The sequence below is a fragment of the Salvelinus alpinus genome, chromosome 17 (genome assembly GCF_045679555.1).
Source record: "Salvelinus alpinus chromosome 17, SLU_Salpinus.1, whole genome shotgun sequence".
NCBI classification, from domain to species: Eukaryota; Metazoa; Chordata; class Actinopteri; order Salmoniformes; family Salmonidae; genus Salvelinus; species Salvelinus alpinus.
The window spans coordinates 43014388-43040687 of record NC_092102.1 but is presented as its reverse complement, the minus strand read 5'-3'; the positions used below and the strand labels follow the sequence as shown (position 1 = coordinate 43040687).

General features: G+C 43.3%; 1 protein-coding gene across 5 annotated transcripts in view; it reads right to left on the bottom strand.

Annotated features, from left to right (window-relative positions):
• Nucleotides 1–26300, bottom strand: part of LOC139542991 (GRIP1-associated protein 1-like) — a 78104-nt gene that overhangs the window by 8775 nt on the left and 43029 nt on the right. The gene's annotated exons all lie outside the window — the stretch shown is intronic.

Genomic DNA, 26300 nt, shown 5'->3' with positions numbered 1-26300 from the left:
CGATCTTGCAGTTCGCTGGACGAATCTGGGTTTTGCGGATGCCAGGAGAACGCTACCTCCCTGAATGCATAGTGCCAAATGTAAAGTTTGGTGGAGGAGGAATAATGGTCTGGGGCTGTTCCTCATGGTTCGGCTAGGCACCTTACTTCCAGTGAAGGGAAATCTTAACGCTACAGGACACAATGACATTCTAGATAATAATGTAATACCAACGTTGTGGCAACAGTTTGGGGAAGGCCATTTCCTGTTTCAGCATGACAATGCACCTGTGCACAAAACGAGGTCGACACAGAAATGCATTGTCGCGATTGGTATGGAAGAACTTGACTGGCCTGCACATAGCACTGACCTCAACCCCATCGAACACCTTTGGGATGAATTGGAACGCCGACTGCAAGCCAGGCCTACTTTTGGTCATGTAGAGTATGATTTTACGGTTCCTTTCAACTAGGACCTACAGTTGAAGTCGGAAGTTTACATACACCTTAGCCAAATACATTTAAACTCAGTTTTTCACAATTCCTGATATTTAATCCGCGTAAATATTCCCTGTCCTAGGTCAGTTAGGATCACCACTTTATTTTAAGAATGTGAAATGTCAGAATAAATAGTAGAGTGATTTATTTCAGTTTTTATTTCTTTCATCACATTCCTAGTGGCTCAGAAGTTTACATACACTCAATTAGTATTTGGTAGCATTGCCTTTAAATTGTTTAACTTGGGTCAAGTCCCATATAGAAGACCCATATACATTTACATTACATTTGAGTCATTTAGCAGACGCTCTTATCCAGAGCGACTTACAGTAGAGTGCATACATTTTTACATACTGAGACAAGGATATCCCTACCGGCCAAGAGCAGACGCTCTTATCCAGAGCGACTTACAGTAGAGTGCATACATTTTTATTACATTTTTTTTTTTTACATACTGAGACAAGGATATCCCTACCGGCCAAACCCTCCCTACCGGCCAAACCCTCCCTAACCCGGATGACGCTATGCCAATTGTGCGTCGCCCCACGGATCTCCCGGTTGCGGCCGGCTGCGACAGAGCCTGGGCGCGAACCCAGCCCAGCCTGGGCGCGAACCCAGAGACTCTGGTGGCGCAGCTAGCACTGCGATGCAGTGCCCTAGACCACTGCGACACCCGGGAGATGCGACCAAGCTTTAACTTCCTGAGTGATGTCTTGAGATGTTGCTTCAATATATCCACATCATTTTCCTCCCTCATGATGCCTTCTATTTTGTGAAGTGCACCAAACCCTCCTGTAGCAAAGCACCCCCACAACATGATGCTGCCACCCCCGTGCTTCATGGTTGGGATGGTGTTCTTCGGCCTGCAAGCCTCCCCCTTTTTCCTTCAAACATAACGATGGTCATTATGGCCAAACAGTTCTATTTTTGTTTCATCAGACCAGAGGACATTTCTCCAAAAAGTACGATCTTTGTCTCCATGTGCAGTTCCAAACCGTAGTCTGGCTTTTTTATGGCGGTTTCGGAGCATTGGCTTCTTCCTTGCTGAGAGACTTTTCAGGTTATGTCGATATAGGACTCGTTTTACTGTGGCTATAGGTACTTTTGTACCTGTTTCCTGCAGCATCTTCACAAGGTCCTTTGCTGTTGTTCTGGGATTGCTTTGCACTTTTCATACCAAAGACCGTTCATCTCTAGGAGACAGAACGCGTATCCTTCCTGAGCGGTATGACGGCTGCGTGGTTCCATGGTGTTTCTACATGCATACTATTGTTTGTACAGATGAACATGGTACCTTCAGGCATTTGGAAATTGCTCCCAAGGATGAACCAGACTTGTGGAGGTTACATTTTGTTTTTTGAGGTCTTGGCTGATTTCTTTTGATTCTCCCACGATGTCAAGTAAAGAGGCACTGAGTTTGAAGGTAGGCCTTGAAATACATCCACAGGTACACCTCCAGTTGACTCAAATTATGTCAATTAGCCTATCAGAAGCTTCTAAAGCCATGACATCATTTTATGGAATTTTCCAAGCTGTTTAAAGGCAGTCAACTTAGTGTATGTAAACTTCTGACCCACTGGAATTATGCTATAAGAATATATATTTCACTTATAATTATATATATATATTATGGAATTATGCTATAAGTATATACAGTGGGGAGAACAAGTATTTGATACACTGCCGATTTTGCAGGTTTTCCTACTTACAAAGCATGTAGAGGTCTGTAATATTTATCATAGGTACACTTCAACTGTGAGAGACGGAATCTAAAACAAAAATCCAGAAAATCACATTGTATGATTTTTAAGTATTTAATTTGCATTTTATTGCATGACATAAGTATTTGATACATCAGAAAAGCAGAACTTAATATTTGGTACAGAAACCTTTGTTTGCAATTACAGAGATCATACGTTTCCTGGAGTTCTTGACCAGGTTTGCACACACTGCAGCAGGGATTTTGTCCCACTCCTCCATACAGACCTTCTCCAGATCCTTCAGGTTTCGGGGCTGTCGCTGGGCAATACGGACTTTCAGCGCCCTCCAAAGATTTTCTATTGGGTTCAGGTCTGGAGACTGGCTAGGCCACTCCAGGACCTTGAGATGCTTCTTACGGAGCCACTCCTTAGTTGCCCTGGCTGTGTGTTTCGGGTCGTTGTCATGCTGGAAGACCCAGCCACGACCCATCTTCAATGCTCTTACTGAGGGAAGGAGGTTGTTGGCCAAGATCTCGCGATACATGGCCCCATCCATCCTCCCCTCAATACGGTGCAGTCATCCTGTCCCCTTTGCAGAAAAGCATCCCCAAAGAATGATGTTTCCACCTCCATGCTTCACGGTTGGGATGGTGTTCTTGGGGTTGTACTCATCCTTCTTCTTCCTCCAAACACGTCGAGTGGAGTTTAGACCAAAAAGCTCAATTTTTGTCTCATCAGACCACATGACCTTCTCCCATTCTTCCTCTGGATCATCCAGATGGTCATTGGCAAACTTCAGACGGGCCTGGACATGCCCTGGCTTGAGCAGGGGGACCTTGCGTGCGCTGCAGTATTTTAATCCATGACGGCATAGTGTGTTACTAATGGTTTTCTTTGAGACTGTGGTCCCAGCTCTCTTCAGGTCATTGACCAGGTCCTGCCGTGTAGTTCTGGGCTGATCCCTCACCTTCCTCATGATCATTGATGCCCCACGAGGTGAGATCTTGCATGGAGCCCCAGACCGAGGATGATTGACCGTCATCTTGAACTTCTTCCATTTTCTAATAATTGCGCCAACAGTTGTTGCCTTCTCACCAAGCTGCTTGCTTATTGTCCTGTAGCCCATCCCAGCCTTGTGCAGGTCTACAATTTTATCCCTGATGTCCTTACACAGCTCTCTGGTCTTGGCCATTGTGGAGAGGTTGGAGTCTGTTTGATTGAGTGTGTGGACAGGTGTCTTTTATACAGGTAACGAGTTCAAACAGGTGCAGTTAATACAGGTAATGAGTGGAGAACAGGAGGGCTTCTTAAAGAAAAACTAACAGGTCTGTGAGAGCCGGAATTCTTACTGGTTGGAAGGTGATCAAATACTTATGTCTTGCAATAAAATGCAAATTAATTACTTAAAAATCATACAATGTGATTTTCTAGATTTTTGTTTTAGATTCCGTCTCTCACAGTTGAAGTGTACCTATGATAAAAATTACAGACCTCTACATGCTTTGTAAGTAGGAAAACCTGCAAAATCGGCAGTGTATCAAATACTTGTTCTCCCCACTGTATATATATATGTACGGATACAGCTTTAGAACAAAGTTCTACAGTATTAGTAAAAATGTGATCGATACATGTAGATGATCTTGTTGCTGTAGTGTTTGTAACACCCTGGTAGGTTGATTAATAACCTGAACCAGATTACAGGCACTGGTTACAGCAAGAAGCTTCCTCTTGAGCGGACAGCTTGATGAAAACCAGTCAATATTCAGGTCCCCAAGAAAGTAGACCTCTCTGTTTACATCACATACAATATCAAGTATTTCACATATCTTATTTAGATACTGACTGTTAGCACTCGGTGGCCTATAGCAACACCCCAAAAGAAGGCTTAGATGTGCCAAGGGAACCTGCGACCACAACACTTCAACACTTGACATAAGCTCTTCTCTAAGCATTAGCTATCAGAGATAAGACACAATACTGAAAAGAGCAAACAAAGCAAGAGACATTCAGCAGTTCATTAATCAATTGGTGTGCGTGCTGTGAGGTTGAAGCTACAAACCCATATGCTTGGCCCGCTCAATAAGGTTTGTATCACAACTAAAGTGGCCAAATAACTTCTTAAAATTAAGCACATTAATCCGCTTTACAAGGGGTGTAGAGCCTAACTGGCATATATTAGCAGCGTGTGAGTTTCAAGTTTGGGGAAGACAATTTTCACCATATAAATGCACCTTTTATAATAAAAGCATTACATGCATAATTGCATTTGCTGTCAATTTTGATAATGGTGTTTTCCACTAATGGAACATTCACGCTTATAGCCTACTACCACGTGTGCATTGCTGCGCTTATAATGTGAAGACATACCCTAATAGTTTAACCTAAATGTTCTGATCTGTTGTGTCAGCCACATTGCATAAAAAAGGTTTTTTGATGCTAGCGGTTGTATTAATTTGGGATCTATAGCATCCCACAGCTGTCCCAGACTATGTTTGGAATATTTATTTATCGCAGAGAATATGTTGACTTTTGTACTATGGGGGATAGTAGATTGACAGGCTAGTGCTTTTGCTGTTGGCTAGGCCTACTCATCTTGTTGGTTGATGAAAAGTAAATATGGACAGTTCCTACAATATCTTCAATATGCACCTCTGAATTGGATAAGGACGTGCACAGTTGCCACAGCCCTGGTCACAGCAGCTGTAACCCTAAACGCAGTAGGCTTTACTTAAAGATCATGACAGCCGCCATTGACGTGATATTGTAACTGAACAAGCTTATGGCATGATTAATTGAGGACATGTTTTCTATTGGGGGAGTTGATGACATTGTCAGATCCTTGTAGACACAAGGTCCCCTACTTGAAGGGTTCACAGTGCTCCGCTGGCCATGAAGTCAGCTCCCTGCTGAACTGTCACACTGTTAAGTGGGGTTCAACACGGGTCAAAAGTAGGGATCGTCTGAACAGCGTCGGGCTGCCAGCGTTGTAAAGGGTACTCTTTGTCAGCCTAATGCTGAGACACGTCTCTCAGTTGAGACAGGCACATCCAATCAAGATCACCTTTCACAATCTGACACTTAAAACATCAAGCCCACTGAGGAGATGCTAGGTTAACTTTCTCTAGACTAAATATGTGTGTGTGTGTGTGTGTGTGTGTGTGTGTGTACAGGGGTGCATGCAATTCATGTGTGACACTTTGGAAATGTGTATTTAATATTTTAGAAAAGGTTCATTTTAGTTCACCGTGTTTCCCGTGACAAATCAATATTGTGTCTCAGTACTGTAGCTGATAAAGGAAGAGCTATTTTAACAAGAAAAAGCTGCTCAGCAGAGTAAGTGACAACACATTGATAATGGAGACATTAGTTCCAACACTTAAAGGGATACTTTGGGATTTTGGCAATGAAGCCCTTTATCTACTTCCCCTGAGTCAGATGAACTCATGGATAACATTTTTATGTCTCTGCATCCAGTATGAAGTAAGTTAAGAGGTAGTTTTGCCAGCCGATGCTTAGCGCAACGACTAGAAGTCTATGGTATCTACTAGCATGCTAGCAGTTTTACATACTTCCAGTCATTGAGCTAATGCTAATGCTTTGGGGCGGCAGGTAGCCTAGTGGTTAGAGCATTGGGACAGTAACCGAAAAGGTGCTAGATTGAATCCCCGAGCTGACAAGGTATACATTTGTCATTATGCCCCTGAACAAGGCAGTTAACCCACTGTTCCCCGGTACGCCGTCATTGTAAATAAGAATTTGCTCTAACTGACTTGCCTGGTTAAAGTTTTTTTTTTAAAGAAAAAACAATGCTAGTTAGCAACATCCTTCAAACTGCACGCAGAGATATAGAAATGGTATCCATGAGTTCATCTGACTGAGGAAGTGGAAAAAGGGCTTCATTGCCAAAATCCTGAAGTATCCCTTTAAGGATTAGCCAACCTTTGGTGGGATTGCCTTGCTTTTATTGTTCCAGGCTATGCTTGACATTTTTGTCACCCGTGAAGACTGACAGTAAACACCACAAGTAGACTGCCTTTCATTGCTATAATACATTTACATTTACATTTACATTTAAGTCATTTAGCAGACGCTCTTATCCAGAGCGACTTACAAAAAAATGCTGCACTCTTGACTTTAACAAGTCACCCTCATCTTCATGTGATTCTAGTAAGAAATGTACTTAATAGGAAAATATATACAATAGAAATAGACATCAAAAAGCTATACTTGAATATAGCCTAGATGTACTTTATCTCCAATCCCAGCTTTCCTTCTAGTACTAGTGCGGGGATACTCGGTTGACTCAGATTTGATTTATTTTATTTAACTAGGCAAGTCAGTTAAGAACAAATTCTTATTTACAATGACGGCCTACCCCGGCCAACGCTGGGCCAATTGTGCGCCGCCCTATGGGACTCCCAATCACAGACGGTTGTGATGTAGTGACGCCTCTAGCACTGAGATGCAGTGCCTTAGCCCGCTGCGCCACTCGGGAGCCAAATGCAGAGCAGACTGACATAACACAAAGTGACACAACATCTGCAACACCGACTCACTGATGCTGTAAGCCCGGCTTGAACCAGAGATGGAAGATAGACATTCTCACCTTCCTTTAACTAATGATACCTCCTGTTCAGAATCATCAAACACTGTTATTCTACTTTGCTCTGGTAAGGTTAGAATTCTACAAAACATTGATAAAACCACAAAGATCTCTAATAGGTAAGAATTGCTCTTTTCTTGAATCATGGAAACCTTCCAGGTCTTTTCCTCCCATAAGAGAGGTTTGCTGCAGAAGTGCACTGAGATGCCAACATGGCCGAACAGTCATGCTACTAGTCTCAGTGGTCCTGGTGCTACTGAACTGCAGAAGCAACACAGTGAGCCATGGCTGCCTGCCACCCCAGAGGCACTACAACTAACTGCAGCCCAGCCTACTCTCAACTCCCACAGGATGAGAGTGGGCTAAGTGGAAACACTGCCAGGAGGTATACAGGCTAGATCTATAGAAACAATGAAGCCCTGCCTGTTGAAAGTGTACAGTGTTTTCAGAAAGTATCCACACCACTTGAATTTTTCCTAAATGTGTTGTGTTAAAGCCTGAATTAAACATTTTGTCACTGGCCTTCACACAATACCCCAAGATGTCAAAAGGGAATTATGCTTTTCAAAATTATACAAATTAATTAAAAATGAAAATCTGAACGGTCTTGAGTCAATAAATATTCAACCCCTTTGTTATGGCAAACCGAAATAAGTTCAGGAGGACAATTTAACAAGTCACAGACTCTCTGTGTCCAATAATAGTTTTTAACTATTATGATTTTTGAACGGCAACCTCATCTCTGTACCCCACATATACAATTACCTGTAAGGTCCCTCGGGCGAGCAGTGAATTTAAAACAGAGATTCAACCAAAACCACAACGGTTTTCCAATGCCTGGCAAAGAAGGGCACCTATTGGTAGATGGGTAAAACTGAGGATGGATCAACAACATTGTAGTTACACCACAATACTAACCTAATTGACATAGTGAAAAGGAGGAAGTCTGTACAGAACAAAAATTATTCCAAAACATGCATCCTGTTTGCAACAAGGCACAAAAAAAAAAATCTGTCTCCTTTCCATCAGACTTTGGGAAATTAATAAACCTTTCAGCAGGACAATAACCTAAAACACAAGGCCAAATCTACACTGGAGTTGATTACCAAGAAGTCAGTGAATATTCCGAGTTACAGTGTTGACCTAAAACTACTTGAAAATATTTGGCAAGACCTGAAAATGGTTGTCTAGCAATGATCAACAACCAATTTGACAGAGATTGAAGAATTAAACAAATTATAATGAGCAAATGTTGCACAATCCAGGTGTGAAAAGCTCTTAGAGGCTTACCCAGAAAGACTCACATCTGTAATCGCTGCCAAAGCTGCTTCTAACATGTACTGACTCAGGGGTGTGAATACTTTAGTAAATTAGATACTTCTGTATTTCCTTTTCAATACATTTACAAACATTTCTTAAAACATGTTTTCACTTTGTCATTATGAGGTATAGTGTGTAGATGGGCGAAGAAACAACAATTTAATTAATTTTGAAATCCGGCTGTAACACTGCAAAATGTGGAATATGTCAAGGTATATGAATACTTTCTGAAGGCTCTGTACGTGTCATTTCGTGTTATGGACGCACTACATTGCACATGTCATTTCCAGTGATAAATCATTCCTCTACGAGAGAGCAGATCTATACAATGTTCACTTATAACAACTTCATTATTAAAAAATGACTTTCTGTGTGGAGCAATCCCATGACAATGTTTCCATTAACAGGTTCAGAGAATAGAAATGAGGCTTTGTGAAAAAGAAAGGATGCAATAATCAACACGCTTCCCAAATTGATAAAGGACCTACTGTCATGTATCACATCCAATAAAACATCGACCTGTAAGCTGCTTCATTCTAGAAGGTCGGCCGTTTCTGGAGTTGTCCAAGCAGAACAAACAGTGTTGGATGAAAAGGTTAGGCAGTGGCCTACGTCACACAGCAGTGGTGTACAAGACGAGGGGGTTACAGACTGCAGCAGTATAAAACTTCTCTAGCAGGGAAGAGCACTTAACCAGGAGAGGAATCTAGTCTACGAATAAACTCCCTGTCCACACATGACTGCAGCGCAGACCTGACTGACTGCCCCATTAACCAACTCCCATAATCCCTAGTACACTCCATCTCTCTCTCGCTCCATCTCTCTCAATTCAATTCAAAGGGCATTATTGGCATGGGAAACATGTCTACATTGCCAAAGCAAGCGGAATAGATAAAAACAAAAGTGAAATAAACAATCAGAAATGAACAGTAAACATTACACTCACAAAAGTTTCAAAATAATAGAGATATTTCAAATGTTATATTACGGCTATTTGTAACATTTGTGCAAAGGGAAAATAAATAGACCAATAAATATAGGTTGTATTTACAATGGTGTTTGTTCTCTACTGGTTGCCCTTTTCTTGCTGCTGTGAAGGCACACTGTGGTTTTTCAACTAATAGATATGCAAGTTTATCAAAATTGGATTGGTTTAAAAAAATATATATGGTGTGTCTAATCTGAAGGTGTAACTCTCTCTCTCTCGCTCTATCCATCGCTAAAGAAAAGCGCTGGAGGGAATAACTGCCGTTTTACATGCTCCTTACCAAATGTTTTTTTGCGTAGATTATTTGCACATAATGTTTTCCTATGACCTAAAAGAGCTTCTGGACATCAGAACACTGATCACTAACCTCGATTTGGATGAGGATTTCTACTTTAATGAGTCGGAGGCGAAGGACATACTACTCAGTTCGCTAGTGCGGCCGGACCAAGTGATGATTTGATACGATGTTGCACTTCACTAGCAAAAAGCTCAAGTCAAGACAGATCGCGACGGAGGCAGACAGGAGGAGTAGATAGATGAATGTGATTGAAAGAACCAACATTTTCATCAGGATATTTTCTACTGTTTTATTTGTTGGCTTAAGGCCTATGTATTTGACTTAGTTGACGATGGAAGTTCTAGGCCTACTGCTGCATCTCTATGTATTTGACTTAGTTGACGATGGAAGTTCTAGGCCTACTGCTGCATCTCTATGTATTTGACTTAGTTAACGATGGAAGTTCTAGGCCTACTGCTGCATCTCTATGTATTTGACTTAGTTAACGATGGAAGTTCTAGGCCTACTGCTGCATCTCTATGTATTTGACTTAGTTGACGATGGAAGTTCTAGGCCTACTGCTGCATCTCTATGTATTTGACTTAGTTGACGATGGAAGTTCTAGGCCTACTGCTGCATCTCTATGTATTTGACTTAGTTGACGATGGAAGTTCTAGGCCTACTGCTGCATCTCTATGTATTTGACTTAGTTGACGATGGAAGTTCTAGGCCTACTGCTGCATCTCTATGTATTTTACTTAGTTGACGATGGAAGTTCTAGGCCTACTGCTGCATCTCTACACTGTCATTTCTTTACCATCCAGTAGATCACAGTGTATCAATGTGTCCATATGACAGAGGCTAGTGCTCTCGGCATAGTTGAATTTAAACTTCTAGATTTTTATCATATTACTTTGGATTTCTTTGATGAACCATGTGACAATGACTTTGAGAAACGAAAACGATATTATTGATATTAAACTGTTCCAAGAAATGTTCTATATAAACAATAATCAGAACTGGCACACAGATCGGTAGAAATATTATGATAAACTGTAAGCTTGCACAAACTTGAAACTCACGAGCTGCCTATGGTCTTTACTAATAAAACCATTAAAACTATTGTGAAGGCGCAAGCACGTGAAGACATAGGAGGTCCGTGAAAAAAATGTGCCCCCCTATGAAAACCAAAGGCCCATCTAACTGATTCATTCTGCCGCAGGGTCTTTACGGTCGTTATCAGTAGCCTAGTTGATTAGACTAAGAAATTGTCTTGTTTTCTTCCCATACAGTTTAGCTGTAGGCTGCTGCATAATTTCTGTGAAGAGTTCATGCTTGTGTAAGTCGGGAGTGATGTGTTATGTTAGCTAAATAAATACCGGAGGACAGTGGAGCGGGGCACACTTTGCTAGATGACGCGCTTTGTGCCCAGCGCAACCTGCGATTACCGTGAATCTGATTGGTCAAGACACAGAACAGAATGCACAGAACCTGAAGCACTCCAATATAAAAGGACAGATAGTGTTACATAGTGTGCACGATGACAAACAAATATTGAGTCACGTGACTCGAGTCCGCATCTCTGATTAGCTGTATAGGGCCATAAGCAAACAAGAAAATGCTTAACAAGAAGCAGCGCTCCTAGTGGCCGGTGATTTTAATGCTGGAAATCTGAAATCAGTCTTACCTAATTTCTACCAGCATGTCACCTGTGCAAATAGAGCCAAAAAAAACCTCTAGATCACCTTTACGCCACACACAGAGACGCATACAAAGCTCTCCCTCACACAAATCTGACCTTAACTCTATCCTCCTGATTCCAGCTTACAAGCAAATATTCATCTGATGGCATTGAGGAGTTTACCACATCAGTCACTGGCTTCATTAATAAGTGCATCGACGACGTCATCCCCACAGTGACCGTTCGTACATATCCCAACCAGAAGCCATGGATTAAAGGTTAGAGCTACCGCTTTTAAGGAGCGGGACACTAATCAAGACGCTTATAAGAAATCAGCGTCAATACAGGACCAAGATTGAATCCTGCTCTTCCGGCTCTGATGCTCGTCGGCTGTGGCAGGGCTTGCAAACTATCACGGATTTAAAAAAAAGGGAAAACCAGCCGCGACCTGCCCAGTGATGAGAACCTACCAGACAAGCTAAATGCCTTCTACGCTTGCGGTGAGGAAAGCAACACTGAACCATGCATGAGAGCACCAGCTGTTCCGGATAACTGATCACACTCTTCGTAGACGATGTAAGACCTTTAAACAGGTCAACATTCAAAAGGCCGCGGTGCCAGACAGATTACCAGGACGTGTACTCCGAGCAGCTGGCCAGTGAAGTGTCTTCACTGACATTTTCAAACTCTCCCTGATATAGTCTGTAATACCTATATGTTTCAAGCAGACCACCATAGTCCCTGTGTCAAGAACGCCAAGTTAAATGACTATTACCCCGTAGCACTCACATCTAAAGCTATGAAGTGCTTTGAAAGGCTGGTCATGGCTCAAATCAACACCATCATCCCAGACCCATTCCAATTCGCACACTGCCACAACAGATCTACAGATGAAGCATTATCTATTGCACTCCACACAGACTTTTCCCCCTTGGACAAAAGGAACACCAACGTGAGAATGCTGTTCATTGACTACAGCTCAGAGTTCAACACCATAGTGCCCTCCAAGATCATCACTTAGCTAAGGACCGTGAGATTAAACACCACCTTCTGCAACTGGATCCTGGACTTCCTGACAGGCCGCCCCCAGGTGGTAAGGGTATGCAACAACACAGGTTGACCCTGTTTTGAAGCTTTGAGCACCTGGAGGTCCTCCTCTGCCACTTTCACGTCATCATCAGACAAGGTGACGATGTCTTTGTTTTTTTCTGGGTCTTGTCTGTCAGTGCAGAGTATACAGCTGCTTGCTGCTCAAGATAGCTCTCCAACATGTCATAAGGGGAGTTCCATCTTGTTGTGACATGGTGTATGAGCTTGTGGGTCGGTAGCTGTAGCATTTCTTACTTGGTCTTAAGCACATGAGCAGCTGTTGTTCTTCGGTGGAAAAAGTAAACCACCTTCCTGATCCTCCCAAGGAGGCGGTCCATCTGGTTCACTGAGAGTTGGCTCCCGTCACTGACACACCAGGGTGATGACGCTTTAAATGTTTGGCCGTGCTCAATGTATTTCCATGATCATATGGTTTTCTTGTGGCACAATGCCTACACACCGTAATGGTGTTGTCCACCACCCTTCTTCCGTCATCATATTTGACAGGGAAGCCAAAATGCTCCCATACATGAGACTTAAATGAAGTGGGAGGCTTTTCCAGTTCTTCAGCTCCTCCACTAGCCATGGCTGTCACTGCTCTTTTTTCTTCTTTGCTTTTTGCATCGCGAGCATCCAGGATTGATTCGTTGGGATTCAACATGCCCGTTCACGTGAACAATACACACAACTGCTTTTTTTAAATAATCAAGTCAACCTTCAGGTTTCAGAGTAAAACACAGCACACGTCTTGTCTTTATCTTTTCACTGCAGCTCTGCATCGAGATTTAGGGAATTATTACTTTAAAAAGTAACAGCGGCAGTAAAACTGTATTTCACACTATGATGGTTAAACTTTGCAATTGATCCGCGGTTCACATGCGGGCCGAACCGTGGGGGGTGATCCATACAGATCAACTACGGTCCGTTAAACCACTAGTCAAATGCTACAAGTTCCTCAGTGTCCACATCACTGAGGAACTATAGCGGTCCAAGCACACCAACAGAGGCACAACAATTACTTTTCCCCATCAGGAAGCTGAAAAGATTTGGCATGGGCCCTCAGATCCTCAAGAAGTTCTACAGCTTCACCATTGAGAGCATCTTGACTTGCTTTCCTAACCCTAACCCCTACCTACATGTACATATTACATCAATTACGTCAACTGCCTTGTACCCCTGCACATTGACTCGGTACCGGTACTCCTTGTATATAGCCTGGTTACTGTTGTTTTATTGTTACCATTTCATTTTTGCAAATGTTTTTAACTTTTTAACTCTGCATTGTTGGGAGAGTAAGCATTTCACGGTAAAGTCTACACCTGTTGTATTCTACGCATGTGACAAATATGACTCTTCATCGCTTTCTAACAATCACAATTAAATTTATTGGCATGGGAAACATATGCCAAAGCAAGTGAAATATACAAAAAAACTAAATGGAAATGAGCAGAAATTAACAGTAAACATTGAAAAGTAAAAAAATAATAGGCATTTCAAATGTCATATTATTGACGATCTCCATTTGTCTCTCGCCCTCTGCCTCCATCGCTAGACCGCTGTCTAACACGTCAAGACATCTCTATTACACCAACTGATCACTCCTCAAAACTCTATTAAATACAGTGCCTTCAGAAAGTATTCATACCACTTCACTTATTCCACATTTTGTTGTGTTACAGCATGAATTCAACATGTTTTAAATCGGTTTTTCTCGCGCATCTACACACAATACAATACCCCATAATAAACATGCTATTAGAAATGTTTGCAAATGTATTAATAATCAAATACAGAAGTCTTCACACCCCTGAGTATATACTTTGTAGAAGCACCTTTGGCAGCGATTTCTGCTGTGAGTCTTTCTGGGTAAGTCCCTAAGAGCTTTCCACACCTGGATTGTGCAACATTTGCCCATTATTCTGTTCAAAATACTCAAATTGGTTGTTGTTCATTGCTAGATAACCATTTTCAGGTCTTGCCATAGATTTTCAAATAGATTTAAGTCAAAACTAGCTCGGCCACTCAGTAACATTCAGTCTTCTTTGGTCTTGTGTTTTAGGTTATTGTCCTGTTGAAAGATGAACTCATCTCCCAGTGTTTGGTGGAAAGCAGACTGAACCAGGTTCTCCCAGTCTCCTTTTTATCCTGAAAAACTCCCCAGTCCTTAATGATTACCAGCATACCCATAACATGATGCAGTCACCACTATGCTTGAAAATCTGGAGAGTGGTACTCAGTAATGTGTTGTATTTGCCCCAAACACAACGCTTTGTATTCAGGACAAAAAGTGAATTGCTTTTCCTAATTTCTTGCAGTATTACTTTAGTGCCTTGTCGCAAACAGGATGTACAGGCTTATCTTCTTTTCACTCTGTCAATTAGGTTAGTATTGTGGAGTAACTACAATGTTGATCCATCCTCAGTTCTATCACAGCCATTAAACTCTAACTGTTTCAAAGTCCCAATGGCCTCATGCTGAATTCCCTGAGCCGTTTCCTTACTCTCCGGCAACTGAGTTAGGAAGGACGCCTGTATCTTTGTAGTGACTGAGTGTATTGATACACCATCCAAAGTGTAATTCATAACTTCCCAATGCTCAAAGGGATATTCAATGTCTGTTGTTTTTTTGTTTTTTACCCATCAACAGGTACCATTCTTTGCCAGGCATTGGAAAACCTCCCTGGTCTTTGTCGTTGAATCTGTGTTTGAAAATCACTTCTCGACTGAGGAACCTTACAGATAATTGTATGTGTGGGTTACAGAGATGAGGCAGTCATTAAAAAATCATGTTAAACAATATTATTGCACACAGAGCGAGTCCATGCAACTTATGACTTGTTAAGTAAATGTTTTCTCCTAAACGTATTTAGGCTTGCCATAACAAAGGGGTATATAACTTGAGATATTTCAGCTTTTCATTTTTGTCCGGGGGGGGGGGGGGGCGCTCTAGCGACTCCTTGTGGCGGGCCGGGCGCCTGCAGGATGACCTCGGTTGTCAGTTGAACAGTGTTTCCTACAACACATTGGTGCAGCTGGCTTCCGGGTTAAGAGGGTGGGAGTGAATATTTTACTGTAGAATCATCCACACAGTGTTAATGTGTGGAGAGTTTGGGGCTCATTACCCAGCAACCACTTCCACAAGCTGTGTAAGAATAAAATCACTAAGGAAAGTAGGTTGGAACAATTTCAAATTGATTAATTAAATAACTGTCAACATGTACATTACCATTACCTACAAGAACATGACGTGGTGCTACTTAGTTGCTGAAAGGACTATGTTACGATGCATGGTGCCTCAGAGCAGACAGACAGGCAGTGTGACCAGGTAGGCAGCCAGGCACTAACATTACTGGGTGCTCCTCCTGTCCCGTTGCTGCCTGGCAGGCACTAACATTACTGGGTGCTCCTCCTGTCCCGTTGCTGCCTGGCAGGCACTAACATTACTGGGTGCTCCTCCTGTCCCATTGCTGCCTGGCAGGCACTAACATTACTGGGTGCTCCTCCTGTCCCGTTGCTGCCTGGCAGGCACTAACATTACTGGGTGCTCCTGTCCCGTTGTTGCCTAGCAGGCACTAACATTACTGGGTGCTCCTCCTGTCCCATTGCTGCCTGGCAGGCACTAACATTACTGGGTGCTCCTCCTGTCCCGTTGCTGCCTGGCAGGCACTAACATTACTGGGTGCTCCTGTCCCGTTGTTGCCTAGCAGGCACTAACATTACTGGGTGCTCCTCCTGTCCCATTGCTGCCTGGCAGGCACTAACATTACTGGGTGCTCCTCCTGTCCCGTTGCTGCCTAGCAGGCACTAACATTACTGGGTGCTCCTCCCCTTTCCCATCCCTTTGCTGCCTGGCAGGCACTAACATTACTGGGTGCTTCTCCTGTCCCATTGCTGCCTGGCAGGCACTAACATTACTGGGTGCTCCTCCTGTCCCGTTGCTGCCTGGCAGGCACTAACATTACTGGGTGCTCCTGTCCCGTTGTTGCCTAGCAGGCACTAACATTACTGGGTGCTCCTCCCCTTTCCCATCCCTTTGCTGCCTGGCAGGCACTAACATTACTGGGTGCTCCTCCTGTCCCATTGCTGCCTGGCAGGCACTAACATTACTGGGTGCTCCTCCTGTCCCGTTGCTGCCTGGCAGGCACTAACATTACTGGGTGCTCCTCCTGTCCCTTTGCTGCCTAGCAGGCACTAACATTACTGGGTGCTCCTCCTGTCCCGTTGTTGCCTGGCAGGCACTAACATTACTGGGTGCTCCTCCTGTCCCGTTGCTGCCTGGCAGGTACTAACATTACTGGGTGCTCCTCCTATCCCGTTGTTGCCTGGCAGGCACTAACATTACTGGGTGCTCCTCCTATCCCGTTGTTGCCTGGCAGGCACTAAAATGACCGGGTGCTCCTCCTGTCCCGTTTCTGCCTAGCAGGCACTAACATTACTGGGTGCTCCTCCTGTCCCGTTGCTGCCTGGCAGGCACTAACATTACTGGGTGCTACTCCCGTCCTATCCCGTTGCTACTCCCGTCCCATCCCGTTGCTACTCCCGTCCCATCCCGTTGCTACTCCCGTCCCATCCCGTTGCTACTCCCGTCCCATCCCGTTGCTACTCCCGTCCCATCCCGTTGCTACTCCCGTCCCATCCCGTTGCTACTCCCGTCCCATCCCGTTGCTACTCCCATCCCATCCCATTGCTACTCCCGTCCCATCCCGTTGCGTCTCACCAGCAGGGTTGACCAGAGGGCTGAGCAGAGGGCTGAGCCTGCTGCTGCATTATTGAAGATGAGTGTTGGGTTCACTGAGGCATGTCTGCATCCTGAATCATTTACATCCTGCTAATGTCAGCTCTCATCTACCACCAACGCCTTACTGCCTGCCTTCTACAGGTTGGGACCCCATTCCTTTCCCCATGGCCTCTACAGCCTTCCCTGCTCTGTGGATCTGCCTGATGTTATGGGAGGGCAGGGTTTTTTACTAAATATATTTTTGTCCTGAATACAAAACGCTATGCCCCACCCTTCACGCCTGTTGTTGTACCAAAAAAACATCTGCACTAACATTACAGCACAGCTGGCTGTAAATATGACCATTGTAAGATACGGTAGATCATTATAGGATCCAATTAATATCCGGTGTTGAGTATCAGCTTTTATGAGCTTTCCTTTGCCAGATGTGTACATGTTCATATCTAGCAATAATACAATGTGTTTTTAAATGTTTTTAACTGCATCTTTTGAATACTCTGTAGTGTCACTGCTCTAGCTAGATTAAACAACATGCAAATAAGCCAAATCTCAAGTGAAAACCAAAATTCTCTCTTCAAAGACATCGGCTAAGAATGTTTTTTTCCCTCCTCCACTTCACCCCGTTGTTTACGCAGTCTGACAAGTCCAGCGAACAGGAGACCTTCAACTTTCATAGCACCACAATATTTACAATTGGAAGATGACGGCCTTAACAGAATCTAGCCTGGCATTACAATGTTAAATCAGTCAGTCATGAAATGAAAAACAGGAGGAGAGCACACATAGAGGAGAGGAAGCCACATCATCTCATATGCGGGGGATGGAAAGTCCAACCCACTTCCTCTAAATGAGGATGACTATGTTAAATAATGACCTCTTATTGTTAAAACCAAGGTTGTTACAGGGCACAAGAGGTACAAAGGATCCTACCTCCACCACTCTGCAAACTGGAATCAGTGTGTGCTCGCGCGCGCACGCAAAGCACTGTTGAAAGATATTAAGTCCCTTGAGAGATGAGCACAGACTTCTTTATTAGGTCATATCAACCTCCACTCATCTCTGAGCTAGAAAAACAGCACTACTGACCATTGGACTTCTAGGCTCAATCCCGATAACCTCCTTTAGCCCTTCCCCTCCACTTTGCGTGAACCAGCATCAAGTCGGAGTGGTGTTGAAAATTCAACATTGAGAGGTAGTGCCTTTTTAGGCCTCTAGTTGGCCCTCCAAACGATGTGAATCGACATAGACTTCCTATCAAGTGGTTATCAAAACTCCCATAAAGCTCTATGACCCAAGGATCTAATGTTGCTTCAGGAAGATGGCTGACAAAAATACTTGAATGAAAGCAAATGTAAGTAATTATAACTTAATAACAAAGTGAAGATGGCGGCCATCTAGTACAGCGCAATTTGCTAGCTCCGACCAAACTTTGCTTTTGTTGTTTATTTTTACCTAATTTAAAAAAATGTATCCACTGTCATTTCTTACAACCGAGATTAATTTATATTCTAACATCAGATTGGCAGTTACCTCAATTCTGGTTTTAACTTCAACTCATCTGTCCTTGGCTCTGTCTGTAATTCCAACTAAATTTTCAGGCTACCCAAGAGGAAATACCGACGTTACAGAGGCAAGAGAGGGGGGATCCTGGTGAGATTAAGGCAAAGGAAGAACCGGCAACCTCTTCCCTCCATTCTATTGGCCAATGTACAGTCAGTTGATAATAAGATGGATGACCTCAGATCTGACATGACTCTCGAAACTGCAATATTCTCAGCTTTTCTGAAACATGCCTCAGACAATATATGGGACTTATTTTACTTCTTCCTGTCCTCTGCCATAGCCTCAGGGTTGTCTGCGGTACCCCTATTCTTTAGCTATCCAACTCTATGGATTCTTCATTCACCGTACCGACAGGACAGTGGAGTTGGGGAAATCGAGGGGGGAGGGGTTTGCTTCGTCAACAACTGGTGTGCTGACTCGAGCGAGGTTGAAGTGTTGACTAACTGTTCACCCGTCTTGGAATACCTTATGGTCAAATGCCAACCCTTTTACCTCCCGAGGGAGTTTTCAGCTGTTATTGTGACTGTTGTATACATTCCACCTCAGGACAAGAAACATAACAAGCTGGCATTAATCGAAATGTACGAGGCTATAACCAAGCAGAAAAACGTACATCCAGTGGCTGCTTTTCTGGTTGCCGGCGATTTTAATTCTGCTTCATTGAAAGGTGTGATGCCCAACATCCATCAACACGTCTCCCTCGCCACTAGGGGCGATAAAGTCCTAGACTACCGTTAATCTACCCTCAAGCAAGCATACAAGGCTCTCCCTGGTCCGCCATTCGGCAAATCAGATCAGGTACGCCTGCTTCCTGTTTACAAGCACACGCTCAAAACAGGAATTACCCCCGACTCGCTTCGTTGAGAAATGGTCTCCAGAATCAGAGATTATGCTACAGGGCTGCTTTGCTAGCGCTAATTGGAATGTTTCGGGACTCCACCAATAACATCGACGAGCTAACCACCTCCGTCACCGGCTTCATTAGGAAATGCATCGGTGTTGTTGTCCCCACAGTTAATGTTGGCGCTAAACTAAAGGACAGGGCTACCGCAGACAACCCTGAGGCTACGGCAGAGGACAGGAACAAGAAGTCCTGCTATGACCTCCACAGAGTCATCAAACGACAAAAGGACAATATAGAAGTAAGGTGGAATCATATTACAGGCTGCGACGCCCACCGCATGTAGCAGGGGCTACAGCCCATTACGAATTAGAAAGGAAGAGCCAGCCATGATCTGCCCAACGATGTCTCTACTAGACAAACTCAATGCAATTTATGCACGCTTTGTCATTAACATAGTGTGAGGGCTGCCACCAACCCAGAAGATTTGGGTCCGAGCGAGATCACCCATTGGTTATGGCACACAACTCCATCGTCTCAGACCCACTCCAATTTGCATACCAACAGATCCATAGACGACGCAATCTCAATTGCACTCCACACTGCCCTCACCCACCTAGATAAGAGGGTGTGTGCTTAGTCGCCTCTTGTACTCCCTGTTCACCCATGACTGCGTGGCAACGCATGACTCCAACACCATCATCAAGTTTGCTGACGACAAGACGCTGGTAGGCCTGATCACCAGCGACAATGACACAGCCTACAGGGAGGAGGTCAGAGACCTGGCAGTGTGGGGCTGGAACAACCTCTCCCTCAACGTTAGTAAAACCGAGGATCGTGAACTACAGGAAACTGAGGGGCGAGCACACCCCCATCCACATTGACAGGGTGGCAGTGGAGCGGGTCGAGAGCTTCAAGTTCCTCAGTGTCCAAATCAATAAGAACTTAAAATGGTCCACATGCACAGTCATGAAGAAGGCGCGACAGCACCTCTTCCCACTCAGGAGGTTGAGAACGTTTGGCATGGGCATATCATGCCAAATAGAGTCCCCCTCTACATCACAATGGGATTTGATGAGTTCTAGCTTCTGTTGCTAGGACTGTTGCTAGAACTTGCAACATTCTGACTGGATTACGTAATGAACCAAAGCATCAGTTGCAATGCAGGTTGCTTGGCTCTATTTTACATTTTTGCAGTCACAAAGGGAGGAGGATGCGGGCAGTTCTAGTTCTATTTCACCGCAATAACGCTCGCTCAGTCTGCGCAAATAAATTACCTCTGAATTTCTCTCCAAGGATGGTATATTTGATGGTACACATTGTTAAATAGGAATAAATAATTTAAGCTGTTTTTAGATTGCCGTTGCTAGCTACTGTACTTACATAGACAGAGCCTGGACTCCAACCAGGATCTCTAGTGGCACAGCTAGCACTGCAATGCAGTGCCTTAGACCACTGCGTCACTTGGGAGTACTATGAAGACACCACTGATTTGGACAAGAGGAGCAACATTCAGAGAAATTCACAATTCAGGGTAAAGTTAAGCAATTAGATAACTGGACGGATTTATCTATGTACAACCATATGTTCACAACCATTTTCCGTCTAACGTTAGCTAGTTGATAGCTATACACATAGTTCAGTGGAGGCTGCTGATAATGTCTAGAATGGAGTAAATGGAATGGTATCAAACACGTGGTTTCCATTCAATTGACTCCATTCCAGCCATCATTATGAGCCGTCCTCCCATCAGCAGCAACGATAGTTATTTGTCTGTCATATTGAGGTGTCTAGCTAGAAGTTAAACCTGATCAGATCGAATCCCCGAGCTGACAAGGTACAAATGTTGTTCTGCCCCTGAACAAGGCAGTTAAACCCACTGTTCTTAGGCCGTCATTGAAATTAAGAATTTGTTCTTAACTGACTTGCCTAGTTAAATAAAGGTAAAATAAAATAAGAAATGGATAGGTGTAAACAATTATGGTAATTCCAAAGGCCCTTAACTAGGTGATGTGGACTGGAGTATTTCAACAACTCTTCTCTTCAACTTTTTAGGCAATCATATCTACATATGCGTAAAGGATGTCCAGCCACACAGGAGGGTGGTTTTTACTAAGGTCATCTTGAGTGACCGAAGTCATGAACGCTGGAATAAGGTATAACATACTTTCGGATCACTGAAACCCCACCTGATCTGGTGGAAGTTGTCGAACCAGATCAGAACGCCTTCGAGTACTACCTTCAGGCACAGACTGAGTAGGATGTGAAGGTTTTTGACCAGGCAAATTTTTTTATCCGCTGATAATTTATTTTCTGTCCCTGTAAGAAATGTATTTGTAATATGAACCATAATTGCATGTATTCCTGTCAACAATCAAGGTAGGACTGAACATGGACAAGGTGCAGGAGAAACAGAAGGAGAGCTACCAGAGCAGAATCAAGAAGGGGACGAAGTGCTACGACACCGGGGCATATTACTTGGCTTGGAAGAAGTACGAAAGTTAGGCGAGACCTGGGAAACCTCACTGCTCTTTCGCTCCTTGCTGGGGTCACCATCTGTTAAAGTGAATATAAAAAATCTCAGATAACTATTTGCATTTGCACACAAAATAACCTGAAGCTAGTTTTAGTTTCCCTAACAGTGATATTTTTCTCTGTCTACCTAGGGTTACCTCTGTGGAAGCAGCTGGACGGTCGACCACTGGAAGCACTGGCCCCCGACACTTCAGTGAAGCCCAATATACAAAGTATGTTAAGCTTTGAATGACATTTGAGAAAGCAAGAAAAATGGTAGTTATGCTAAGCTTACAAAAATGTACCTCTCAATTTCTCTCTCCAAATGACTTTAGGACCATCGAATGTCCCGAGCCCCCCTGGAGGTATACCGTCCACCAGAAGCAGTGAGTTCGGATCAGTCTGATTCTCTGTGCTCTGAGTCGGAGGGGGACCAGCGTGAGGTAGACTATACCTTCCAAAAGTGTTGAAAAGTACATATCTCCCATTTATAACACTGCACTAATCCATCAAATTTTCTCCCAGTAAAGTGTAACATGTGTGTTTGCTTGTTTACGTCTGTCTGCTACCCTGTTCCCTTTGGGTTCTGCCCAACACTCAGATGTGGATCCACCTGAGGTCCTCCATTACCAACCACCCTCCAACTTTTCATTACATAATTTACAACTGCTATTGTTGTCATTATCTGCTAAGAAACTTTTCTTGCTCCATCATACTGGGCACATAATATGTAAGATACACAGATGAACTAAAAACACTAGCACTGCAAACAATAATTTTCCCCCTTCTGAGACTGGCTGCCTGTTGAGAACAAGTGACAGGCAGAACCTCCCACCCACACAGCAACAACAACCACCTCTATATATTCCACACACCAGAATTCAGTATTTTATTCTATGATTGCCATCTGAGTGCACAAAAAATCTGTGAAAATAAATTAAATACACAACTCTACCAAAAACGATTGAATTTTATGTATTAAAATCTTAAATATTGGCAAGTTGGTTTTCACAGCTGTTTCACAAGGTGTTCATTATTATACGTTGTAAGGTATCCTTTATGTGTTCCACATTATTCATTGTTGTATCCTTGGACTTACAATAGATACATATATATTCAACTACAACGGTGTACTAATGAGCTATGAGATTTAAAAAAAATCATAATAGAGGACTACTAAAATTATATTATTTCAGTGTAGATAAGGGAAGGGGAAGTTAAAATAAAAACATGACAGCCAGACAAGCCAGTGTATGAATCAAACAGATTTGCATATGAGTGGAAATTAGCTGACTTCCTGATCTGTAAGGAAAGTAACTTTAATGTGTCAAGCAGATTGCTTGTTTTCTCTGCCATTTTCAAAACATAGCAATATTTAAGACATGGATTTCATGTTGTAATGTTAACAAGGTACCCAAAAGTAGTTTGAAATAATGTTTTATTTCATTAACTAAACTAAACCTGCTGGAACAGTGAAATTGACGCGGAAATCAGCCTCGTTTGCATAGCAATGATGAAAAGAACGTCATTTAGGCTGTAATGATCTCCAAAATTTGAATCCTTAGGTCATCCCACCGCTGATATAGAAACGGACGCTAATAGTTTATCGAATCCCATTGTGACGTAGAGGGGGGCATTATTTGGCATGGCAGGCCCTCAAATGGTTCTACAGCTGTACCATTGAGAGCATCTTGACTGGCTGCGTCACTGCTTGGTATGGCAAGAGCACTGCCGTCGATTGCATGGCGCTGCAGAGAGTGGTGCGGACAACCAAGTACCATCACTGGGGCCGAGCTCCTGGTCATCAAATCTGACACCAACAGGCTCCTGAACAGCTTATATCCCCATGCCATAAGACTGCTAAATAGGTAAGTAAATGGCTACATGGACTATCTGAGTTGACCTTTGCATTTTATTTTTGGACTGCACACAGGGCCATACATACTACGCACACATACTCCAACACACATACAAACACTCCATCATTTGCTCTCACACACACATTTACACTGACTCTACACACACCCACTCACATACAATCATCATCAATCAGATGATCAATCATCAATCAGACACAAACACAGGCGTACACATGTAGACGTGGATTTTGTGTTGTAGATACAGTGGGGAGAACAAGTATTTGATACACTGCCGATTTTGCAGGTTTTCCTACTTACAAAGCATGTAGAGGTCTGTAATTTTTATCATAGGTACACTTCAACTATGAGAGACGGAATCTAAAACGAAAATCCAGAAAATCACATTGTATGATTTTTAAGTAATTAATTTGCATTTTATTGCATGACATAAGTATTTGATACATCAGAAAAGCAGAACTTAATATTTGGTACAGAAACCTTTGTTTGCAATTACAGAGATCATACGTTTCCTGTAGTTCTTGACTAGGTTTGCACACACTGCAGCAGGGATTTTGGCCCACTCCTCCCTACAGATCTTCTCCAGATCCTTCAGGTTTCGGGGCTGTCGCTGGGCAATACGGACTTTCAGCTCCCTCCAAAGATTTTCTATTGGGTTCAGGTCTGGAGACTGGCTAGGCCACTCCAGGACCTTGAGATGCTTCTTACGGAGCCACTCCTTAGTTGCCATGGCTGTGTGCTTCGTGTCGTTGTCATGCTGGAAGACCCAGCCACGACCCATCTTCAATGCTCTTACTGAGGGAAGGAGGTTGTTGGCCAAGATCTCGCGATACATGGCCCCATCCATCCTCCCCTCAATACGGTGCAGTCGTCCTGTCCCCTTTGCAGAAAAGCATCCCCAAAGAATGATGTTTCCACCTTCATGCTTCACGGTTGGGATGGTGTTCTTGGGGTTGTACTCATACTTCTTCTTCCTCCAAACACGGCGAGTGGAGTTAGACCAAAAAGCTCTATTTTTGTCTCATCAGACCACATGACCTTCTCCCATTCCTCCTCTGGATCATCCAGATGGTCATTGGCAAACTTCAGACGGGCCTGGACATGCACTGGCTTAAGCAGGGGGACCTTGCGTGCGCTGCAGGATTTTAATCCATGACGGCGTAGTGTGTTACTAATGGTTTTCTTTGAGACTGTGGTCCCAGCTCTCTTCAGGTCATTGACCAGGTCCTGCCGTGTAGTTCTGGGCTGATCCCTCACCTTCCTCATGATCATTGATGCCCCACGAGGTGAAATCTTGCATGGAGCCCCAGACCGAGGGTGATTGACCGTCATCTTGAACTTCTTCCATTTTCTAATAATTGCGCCAACAGTTGTTGCCTTCTCACCAAGCTGCTTGCCTATTGTCCTGTAGCCCATCCCAGCCTTGTGCAGGTCTACAATTTTATCCCTGATGTCCTTACACAGCTCTCTGGTCTTGGCCATTGTGGAGAGGTTGGAATCTGTTTGATTGTGTGTGGACAGGTGTCTTTTATACAGGTAACGAGTTCAAACAGGTGCAGTTAATACAGGTAATGAGTGGAGAACAGGAGGGCTTCTTAAAGAAAAACTAACAGGTCTGTGAGAGCCGGAATTCTTACTGGTTGGTAGGTGATCAAATACTTATGTCATGCAATAAAATGCAAATTAATTATTTAAAAATCATACAATGTGATTTTCTGGATTTTTGTTTTAGATTCCGTCTCTCACAGTTGAAGTGTACCTATGATAAAAATTACAGACCTCTACATGCTTTGTAAGTAGGAAAACCTGCAAAATCGGCAGTGTATCAAATACTTGTTCTCCCCACTGTATGTGGTAGTAGAGTCGAGGGCACACAATGTGTTGTGATATCTGTTGTAATTGTATTGTAACGTGTTTAAAATTGTATAACTGCCTTCATTTTGCTGGACCCCAGGAAGAGTAGCTGCTGCCTTGGCAGGAACTAATGGGGATCCATAATAAATACAAATAGACGCAACAGAAAGACAATGTATTCCATTGAGCCCATTTCAGCCATTACCGGGGGTGTGTTTGCCAGGTCATTACAATCATTTCCACGGTCGTAGATTTAGTGGGGAAAAACAGCAGGCACGAGCAAGAAGAGTATGAAAGAGTCGCAGGAGTAAAATGAAAGCAATCCATCCGGCGAGATTTAAATGACAAGAGGATGCTGCACCCCTCCATCAAAGGAAATCGACAGATCTTCAGGTGGGTGGGTCATGCGCGTTGCTAGGAGTACTACTCAATCTCCTTTTCTCGCTCCCTCTCTCTTGAGATTCATTTAACTGGGTTATAGAAGAGGAGCACAGAAAGGATGCATCCGTCAAAGTTAAAAGTGAATTTGAATACTTCCAAGATTTGAGCTAAATATTCAAAGTTATAAGCAATAAATGTCAATGTGAAATGAGCTTTAAACACTGTAGCATTTTAGAACATGGTGTAGTGTAAACACATTTCTAGGTTCAGAAATCTTGCCATTGTCCTTGCATCTTTCACCTCATACCTGTACTGTCTCTACGCCATGATTAACTTAAGACACATTTTCAACAAACAAGCTCTCTTTTCAGTATCATGTAACTAAGACTTGGCCTATAT